The sequence below is a fragment of the Lolium rigidum genome, chromosome 4 (genome assembly GCF_022539505.1).
Source record: "Lolium rigidum isolate FL_2022 chromosome 4, APGP_CSIRO_Lrig_0.1, whole genome shotgun sequence".
Lineage (NCBI taxonomy): Eukaryota > Viridiplantae > Streptophyta > Magnoliopsida > Poales > Poaceae > Lolium > Lolium rigidum.
This window is the reverse complement of record NC_061511.1, coordinates 117,018,311-117,028,358: the sequence shown is the minus strand read 5'-3', so window position 1 is coordinate 117,028,358 and position 10,048 is coordinate 117,018,311. Positions and strand designations below refer to the sequence as shown.

At 45.6% G+C, this 10,048-nt stretch overlaps 1 long non-coding RNA gene across 1 annotated transcript; it reads left to right on the top strand.

The window, feature by feature from the left end:
- Positions 1-8,174: 8,174 nt before the first annotated feature.
- LOC124649104 lies at positions 8,175-9,695 on the top strand. The gene is made up of 3 exons (XR_006986534.1): positions 8,175-8,412; positions 8,602-8,653; positions 9,330-9,695. It is a non-coding gene; the product is annotated as an uncharacterized LOC124649104 (long non-coding RNA).
- The last annotated feature ends 353 nt before the right edge of the window (positions 9,696-10,048 follow it).

Genomic DNA, 10,048 nt, shown 5'->3' with positions numbered 1-10,048 from the left:
AGTGTTCCCTTGGTGATTTCCTATTTGCTTCACCCTCATTTGCTTGCACCAACTGACTTGGTAGCCAGATGATGACACAAACAGGTTACTCAACCATATGGCTTGTGTGTGTTTGATGCATATGCTTATTTATGAGCAAAACAGATGTTTGCTCATGAATTTTGGTATACCTCACTCCAGCTCCTAGATTAAGTTGTTGGTGTAGAGGACTGCTTCTATGATGTGCTTGTGCTTGCCCTGCTCCTCCTTGCAAGCTGGTGCTGCTTGATTAATTTCTGTGGTTTGCTGGACTAGGTTGAACAGCAGTGGCTGTTCTTACTGTTCTTGCTGTTCTTGTGTGTGTTCTTGCTGTTCTTACCCAGATGCTCCTTGTCGATGGAATGGTTAGGGTTTGGCTGTGAAAAGCTTATATGTGCCTTGCCCTTGCTTCTCTGGTCGACAACAAGGCCTGGCACCATTTTGGTGACTCCCTGGCTGTGAATGTGTGCTGTTGTGCATGCACACATCATGGCTTGCTGTTGTGCATGCACCAAGGCTGTGTGAGCAGCATGTGTGCTTGCTAGTTGGTACTTGGTCCAGTGAGTGGATCAGCTCGGCATGTTTGATGATATCCTCTCATTTTTACATTGTTTAGCTAACCTGCCAAGTGGCTTTGCCACTTGGCATAACCTTTGTTTGATCTTTGTTTGTGTGCAGGAAACTTTGAGATGATCAAGATGAAGATCAAGATCATCTTGATCAAGGATTTCATGATGATCAACAATGTAGTTTAGGACATTTCATTAACTTGTAATTTTCCTTTTTCTTTTTCTATTTCTACAATTCTTGTAATGTGTTGTAATATTTCATAATTCAATTCTGGATATTGTAAATGACAATGTATCATGAGTGATTTTCAATAAAGCTCCAATTTTCCTTAATGAGCTTTGTATAATAGTTGTAGTATTTATATTCTTGATTATTTATAATTTGTTTAATGAATTTCCTCAATTTTGAATTATGAGATATTCATATGATGTTTAAATTTGAAATTCAAACACAAGTTTGTTTGAATTCAATCATGCAACTTAAAGTTGTAATGTACTAACTCTCCTCTCTTCTCCAAACCCTAATTTAGTTAAGTGAGATGCAAGTTTATCGCACTCTCGAAACCCTAACCCTGTAAGGTGTCGAGAGAGAAACTTGTCCCCCTTCGATGTAGTTTTCTTTTAAAAGCGCGAAATTTCCCTTGAATTTACGATGCAATGCACATCCCTTTCTAAAATCTACCCCTCGATCATCTCTAGACCTGGGACATTACACATTTGAAGACAACTATTTGCAATTGTGTACAAGAACTAACCATAAGAACAATCTTGTTCAAGTGACCAAAGAACTGACCAACTGTCAGAACATTTTTCACAACCGCCACAACAACCATTTGAAGTTGGTGGGCAAAACAATGCACATAAAAAGCATGAGGGTTGTCAGCCAATATCAATGTTTTCAAACCATGTAGCTCACCCCGCATATTAGAGGCACCATCATATCCTTGACCTCTTAATCTAGACATGGAAAAATTATGTTTAAGAAACATTGCATCTAGATTGCTTTTCAAAGAAGCCGATCTAGTATCAAGAACATGATCAATACCAAGCAATCTTTCCATGATCTCTCCTTTTTGGTTCACAAACCTACAAGCAATAACATATAAGTTCAGTTTGTGAGAGTATGATAATTGAGTTTACGAGAGTATGATAATTTAGAGAAAACATAATTTACGAGCTCACCTCACCATCACAGCCATTTGCTCTTTAACCGATACATCACGAGACTCGTCAACAAGTAGAGAGAAACTAGAATTTCCGAGCTCACTCATAATGACTTGTGTAATCTCTTCTGCACATGCTTGCACTATATCTTTTTGGATTTCAGGAGATGTCAATTGACAATTGTCAGGAGCATTCTCATTAATCACATCGGCTACATCCTTGCATCTTGCACCATACCAATCCAACAACTCACGGAAATTGCCCTTGTTGAAGGAAGCGCTAGACTCATCATGCCCACGAAAAGCTAGACCTTGTTCAAGTAGAAATCTGACAACACCCACAACAGCCCTCAAACGAATCTCATACTCAATATGTGATTTTTCTTCATGACGAACAAGAGCATATGCAACACTTTGATTTTTATTTCTGAAATCTTCACAACTATTTCTTGCATTGTTATGAAAGCTAGTTGGTCCACCCACATGACCCCTGACATATTCCGATGCTTTCTTCCAATTTGTAAAACCTGACTTTGTGAAAACATCTGATCCATAGTGGTTACCATTGCTTGAAGACTTGAAAAGAAAATAATGAAAACAAAATGCAGCATTCTTCTCCACACTATACTCCAACCAATCAAACTTGTCATACCATGCACTTAGAAATGACCGCTTATCCGGACCTTTGAGAAAATTATGACCATCTAAACGAGTACGGCCTCTCGATAAATATGCCCATCTCATTTTGTCTCTGATTTCAGGGGTACCAAATGACTCAATTGGTCTCCGAATTCCGGGATCGGCAACCACATTTGCTAGATCAAAAATTTCAGGAACATTTGCCTACAACATTGAAAAGGAAACTAAATTTTTAGGAACATTTGCCTAACCCTAACCCCCGATTTCTACTTTAATGATGCAAGCAAGTATCAAAATTCAAGAAGAGGGGGAAAATCGACTTGTAAGCGTGCCCTCTTGTGAGATTCATCATCGCCCTCTTCCATCTGCCCATGAAAGCTGAAAGGGGGAAAGAGGCGGGGCGGGGCGGGACCTGGCGGGGAGAGGCGGCGGCGGGCCGGGAAAGCACGGCGGAGCGGCGGGGAAACGCGGCGGTGCGGCCGGCGAGCCGCCGGAGCGGGCCGGGGCGGCGGCGGCGCGGCTAGGTCTTCCTCCCGTCGCTGCCTGCCTGCCTCCGTCGCTCGACGCCTCGACCTGTCGCTCGGGTCGCTCGATACCGGTTCGGGAGAGTGGGGGTCGTTTTTTTCTCGCCAGATTCTGATGGGGGTCGGTCGCCCCGGCTCGACCCGGTGGTGGCTCCGCCCGTGTCTCTAAGCACTGGTTCACCCTCTCTGTCTGGCCATTTGTTTGTGGGTGGTATGCTGTGGACATCTGTAGCTCTGTGCCCCATAGTTTGAACAATTTTGTCCAGAACTTGCTTGTGAATATCTTGTCTCTGTCTTAGGTAATGGTATGTGGCATGCTATGTAACTTGACAACATTGTTGAAATAAACTTGTGCGACTGTAACTGGTTGTGTATGGGTGTTTTAGTGAAATGAAGTGACTGTACTTGGTATATCTGTCAACTACTACCAAAATTACTTCGTATCCATTGGATTTTGGCAATCCTTCAATGAAATCCATTGACACATCCTCCCAAGGGCCATCGGGAATTGGAAGGGGACTGAGCAAACCTCTTGTTCATGCTTGGCCTGCTGGCAAATCTGGCACTGTTCATGCTTGACCTGGTCGCAAATCTGGCACTGTTGTACAAAGTTGGCCACCGCTTGTCTGATTCCAGCCCAGTGGAACAGGTTCTGTACTCGTTGATATGTAGCATGTAGGCCAGAATGCCCTCCCACCGGAGAACAATGGAACGCTTCGATCAGCTTGGTCTGCAACCCAGTGTTTGCTCCTACCCAGATCTTTCATTTGTATCTGATCAAACCATTGTTGAGAGAATATGATAGTTCCTCGGTAGGATTAACCGCCGACTTTTGTAACAACGTTTGAGCTACATAATCCACTGCATAATAATTAAGTATCTCTTGAATCCACATAGGGCTGGGCTGTAGATACAGATTGTAAGGCAAAGACATAGCCGACACGTGACAAAGCATCTGCAGCTTGATTCTCCACTCCTTTCTTGTACTGGAATTTGGATTGGAGGCCGACTAATGGTCCTCTTATGATCTGTTTTGATGACAAATGGTCCTCTAGAGATGTATTACCTCCATCTGTCAATTGCCATCATGATTGCTAGAAATTCCTTTTCATAAATAGAGAGTTTCTTATTAGATGGTCCAAGTGCCTTACTGTAAAATGCCACATGATGTCCTTGTTGGCTGAGAATTTCTCCAATACCCGAGTCACACGCATCAATCTCAAGACAAAACTGCTTGGTGAAATCAGGGAGCACCAAAACTGGTGTTGACATCATGGCCTGTTTTAAAGTTTGAAAAGCCTGTTGTGCCTCAGGTGTCCATTGGAATGCATGTTTCTTTAGCAAAGCTGCCAGTGGCTTGGCAAGTATGCCATAATTTTGTACAAATTTCCTGTAATAACCAGTCAACCCTAAGAAACCCCTTAATTCAGTTGTACTAGATGGCACTAGCCATTGTGCCATTTCTCTGGTTTTCAGGATCAGTTGCCACTCCCTTGTCAGAGATCCCATGACCCAAATATTCAAGTTGAGGTTGAGCAAAGGAGCAATTAGTTTACTTGGCAAACAACTTTTTGTGTCTGGGAATCTGTAGCACTTGTTGCAAGTGTTTAGCATGTGTTTCCAGGTCTTTACTGTGGACCAAAATATCATCCATGAAAACCAGAATAAATTTCCTGATAGGTGCAAAGACAGAGTTCATCAAACATTGAAATGTTGCTGGGGCATTTGTCAGTCCAAATAGCATTACCCTAAACAGAAACTGGCCATGATGTGTCTTAAAGGCAGTTTTTGCCTCATCTTCGTCGACCATTCTTATCTGGTGATAGCCAGCTCGCATGTCCAACATGGAAAACCATTTGGTACATGCTAACTCATCGAGTAGTTCATCCACAATTGGCATGGGAAATTTACTTTTGATGGTGATGTTTTCGAGCCTTCTGTAGTCAACACAGAACCTCCATATCCCATCTTTTTTCTTCACTAGTAGTACAGGAGAAGCAAATAGTGACATACTAGGAGTAAACTTCGGATTTACAGTCAACCGCTCGAAAGCAGTCAACAACCAGCTGGTCGATGTTACATGGACGATCTCGAGTTATGGAGCACGGCTGGATCGCAAAAAGCTGCTGATACCAATTGTAACGTCCTTGACGGGGATCTCTCCACCGGATTTGGGACTCGGGTTGTGGCTTGGAGAGGAAGAAGAACAAGGGTAGGAGAGACAACAAAAGGGGATACGGAATCAAGTTTCTATTCAATGCGATAGAATCCACAACTCGAGTCGGATGGCTTATAACACGCCTCCTCCACACACGCACACGATGACAACTGGCTATAGCCAACTCACACGGCCCAACAGCCCACTACGGCCTACTCGTCATAGCCCATCTTCCTTCCGTTTGAATCCCGCCCTGCGTCTTGCTCGTGCCTTCTTCATCTTGTGCTTCCCAGGCACAGCTGCACCCAGCTTCAGCACAGCAGTTGTGAAATTTTGGAAAACCATAACGGTCCTAATGCATACACGAATAAGTTTATCGTTTGAACCTCAACGTCGGGTCCTATTTCTTTTGTATCACGACACCTTTTTTGTTCGAGACTTGATCTTCGGCATCCACTATACCTTTGTTCTATCTCGTTAGCGATTAACACAATTCAATCGTTCACGTAATATCATATCCCTTCTGACCTAGTATATATAATCCCTAGTTGAAACTATAGCACTAGCTAAATAACAGAATAGTAGTTTGGCGGCGTTCTAATAAGTACTATACTAAACCTGAACATCAACATTTTTTCACAGTTTTTGGGATTTTGTTTTACCCTACTTGGCGTGCTGCAACGTGTTTTTCAATGTAACATTCGGGCTCCGTGTGTATTTCGGAGGACACGTAGCTATTTCGCAGTATTTTCTGTCCTCTAAGTTCTTCCTTCTGTGTGTGGTCTCGGGTGGGTGTAGTGTTTCTTCGTTAGTGTGCTGCTGATGACGCTGGGTGGGCCCCGCTTGGGACGTCGACGGGTGCGGCTGCCGTTTGACCACTTCTCTGACCAGCTCCTCTCTTCCATTTTTTTCCTTCCTTATTTTTCTCCTGCCGGGTGCCCCTTCCTCTTCTACTTCAATTTGACTCCAATAGTAGAACATAGATCAGGTGACATGCAATAGGCATGTACCGTAACAATGCGACCATGTTCTGATCGTTGTATTGAAAATAGATGGCAGATGAACATGAACAGTAGCCGGGACAATCACCTGATCTCTGTCCCCAATGGTAAGGGTATCGGCGCGCCCGCCGTATCCTTGCCGTCCTGCTGGAGGGTCTGCTCTAGGATCGCCAGCCGCTGTTCCTCCAGGTATCGCTGCTCCGACTCGCGACCGTGGCACGGCTGGTGCTGCTCTTTCCGTCCGCGCCCGTGGCGTTCGTGCGCCACGCGGCCGGGGCCGTCCTCATTCAGGGACCAGCGGCGTCGAGGGAGCTGCAGCTGCGTGCGCCGGCGCGGGTGTATTCGCCTGACCCTGATTGGTACATCCACTGAGGGAGGGCGGTTCTAGGCCGGTCTGCGAGCGAGCAGCCCAGTGGCGGTGTGCGGCCAGATCATGGATGTGCGCACTCAAGCCGCAACGGATGTCAGGGTGTAGGTGGGATTAAACGCGGGGGCCCGCTTAAGCGTCGCAACAGCCCGCGATAGTTAAGCAGGACACCGCTGAAGGCCAGCCAAATTAATCGGACTTATGCGGGCTCCTGCATCTGCCTGTGCAGTTGTTTCATCAGAGGAAGGGAGAATGACTCAACCCCATCCCAGATGAGGCAACGCAGATCTTTGGAGGGAGAATGCCTCAGTCCCCAGCCATCTGTGTCACTTCACTTATCAGAGTACTCCGTATCATGTATGGTCAGCTTAGCTCTAGGAAATTTGTACAGAGTATAATAGATTAGAACGTTGCTCTGAGTGAGATCCACAAATTCGCATCTTGCTAATACGGAGTAGATTAGTCGTTTATGGGATCGATGTACCTCGTACACGTACGGAAGGACTCGCATGCGACCGCGACCGCGCGCGCAATATTAATGGCATCTGTTGAGAGGGTCGTCGGAGCATGGGAGAGAGGGTCCAGCGGCCGGCGGCGGGAGCGAGGCCCTTCCCGCTGGGAGGGATTCAAGGAAGGGGGCGAGGAATCGGCCGGGGGGGGGGGGGGGGCTCGAGGTGGTAAAGAAGGAGAGTGAGAGGCCCCTGGAGACGGAGGAGGAATGGCGGCCATGGTGGCCGTGGCGGCGCTCCAGTGGCAGAGCCGAAGGAGGAAGAACTGTGGTGGCTCGGGCGTTCCTGGCTCGCTGCGATGTGCGGCATCTGCGGGCCGGCCCGCATATGCCGTTTCTTAAAAAAAAGAATCCGTGGGTGACTGCAGATGCATTTAACTGGGCCAAAATCGCGGCGCCGCAGACGGCCCGCTGCCGCTTGCAGCCTGAAACGGATGGATTGACCGTAGCGGTTGGATGCAACGCGAGCGGGCGCCAGGTGAGGAGCGGCGGCGAGCGGCCGACAGGGATGGCCGGCAGTGGCCGGTTGTGGTGCATACCACCGTCCTCCTCCCCTTTACCCGTCCAGTCTGGGTGCGCGCATCTCCGTCACCTCGGCCTTGCCGTCGCGGCGCCCCGCCCCTTCTCGGCGTACGCGCCCACTGCCGATTTGACGAGCTCAGGATCTTCTCACCGTCGAGTCACCTTTGTGCAGCTCCGATGCGCCGGCCTCGCCGTCGCGGCGACCTGCCTCCTCTCGGCGTACGCGCCCGCGGCCAATTTGACGACGTGAGGATCTCCTCACCGCGTGGGATCTCGACCTGCCCCGCTTGCCATCTCCTGCCTTGGCGCCCCGGCGCCCCGGCGACCTCGCACTCGCGGAGGATGCCGTCCTTGCCCATCAGCGCTGTTCTATCAGCGCGTGTCTCCCGCTGGAGGTACTACACGCTCAGCGAGTTCGCCAGCGGCGTTCGACTCGGCGGACGGAACGCCGCGAGGAGAACATCCTTTGTACGTATCCTCCTCTCATGCGCGATCAACTTCAAGATGAAATCCCTGCATCGCTTTCCTAGATTCCGGCCAGACTTCACCGCCGGCATGCTGCACTTACCTTACTGCTGCCGAGCTTCTTTTCTTGCTCTGACATCTTCTTGATTTGCCTCCCTTCGTATCCGAATAATGGTCTTGCCCAGGACATGTTCGTTTTTTTTTTTTCCGGGTATTTTTTTTTTTTTGCGGGTATTGAATGGCCAGCAATTTGGGCATGGATGATTGCCGGGTGAGTTCTCTGTTTATCTGGTTTGATTCGTTTGGATCGGAGGTAGTCTGAAGTGTATCCATGAGTGATTTACTGGAAGCATCTCTATATACTTTTTTCATACTACAGTTCTAATCAAGAGTTAGGATGGTCCTTCTACTGAACAATAGAGTTCTCCTATTTTAAAACAGGTCGGCATTTGTCCTGAATGATCCTATTTTAAAACAGGTCAGCATTTGTTTTGAATGAAAGTTCTCATTTTATTTTCATGACATATCTTAGAAGTACTTTTCTTTGGCATGTTACGTCATCCTGATTAGAATTTTCCCCCACTGAATCAGACCTGAAATGTATCATTTCATATGCAAATTTTGTATGTGTGTGTGTCTTGCATAATATGAATTTCAATCAGTGCAGATGTGGTGTGCGATGGTCCAATAAGAATGTGAGCTGGATTGGTGTTCTCAAGGTATGCTCCCATTATTGTGTTCTTGCTACTGTCTTTTAATCAAATTCTTGCAAAGTAGTTGAGAGCTTCCTTGGACTGCTACTTTGTAGATGCTTTACAAGGAAATTTGCATCCGAGTAGTTTTTATGAATAATGATACGACGTGAATAAATACTAAATACTACACATCCCCTCCCTGAGTTTCTTTTTTGAGAGAAATAAGAGAGCTATGTTTGAATTGAGCCCTGTAATCACATTCTCTTTAACCGAGGGAACCGAGAGCTGGCAGCTTATATCGAAGCTTGCTCTTATTAGTAAAAACGGATCATTTTTGCTTCTAGGTTCAGTCAAGTGATCTAACGAACCAAGAGACTGCAAACCTTTCGCTCACACCTCCTTCACACGAAAATATTTGTTCTTATTTGACATGGATTTATTTTTGTTCCTCCTTGCCTGGAGACCTCCGTTTATAATATTTCGTTATTCAATATTTTATAAGGAGAGCACACAGGTTTCCCATTGATGAGTTCACAATTTTTTTCCAAAGCTGAACCCAGATGATTTTTGTTTCCAGTCTACCACCAAGAGAGTGGCATGCTGACCATGGGGCCTCCCATTCCTTTTTCAATCCCGATTCGGGATATGAATCAACTCCTCCAATTCTTCTTACTTTCTAATTGATTCTAGCATTCCCAAGGTCTCCGATAATTGATGGATTATTAGAGTTACTTTGCATTGGGAAGATTCATGAGAAATATATCCTTTAAATGTAAACGGAACACGAGAAACTGCTACAGTGATTTAGTAAGCGTGTTATTCCTACCTCTAATACCCATCCTTTCATGCATTTGTGTTTCTAGGACGTTTTCGGCCCGTATGTTAGCTTATGCATTGTTCCTGGTACTCTGTCCAGCAAAATGCTCAGAAGCCGTAATTAAAGTTCTTTATGGCAAAGAACTTTCATATGTGGTAATAATCAATATTATTTTCTTCCAGTTCTCTTTCTGTGGATTGTATGTGTGCTTATCAGTAGCAAAAAGAATAAAACTTGAAGAAAAAAATAACTGCCACATATAGCCTTTTCATTGCACAATAGTGAGCAAACACAGTTAACTTTTGGCACCATTTTATCGTTTCTTGCACAATGAGTTAACTTTGTGGCACCACTTCATCCTAAAATTGATATTTTTCACACATATTCTGGTTGCTGATGTGAGATTTCCGAGCAGTTTATCATCTTATTTTCCATTTCTGCTTTTGCTGCAATAGAGGAATAGTTATGTCTTTCTTTATACAAATAAACATTTTATAATGGAAAAGGGTTACTGCTCATAGGTGTCCTTCCAAGTTTCTATACTTGTCCTTTTCATTTGATGCTTATTGACCTGTTTTTTGCGTATAAAATAGTGTCTTTGG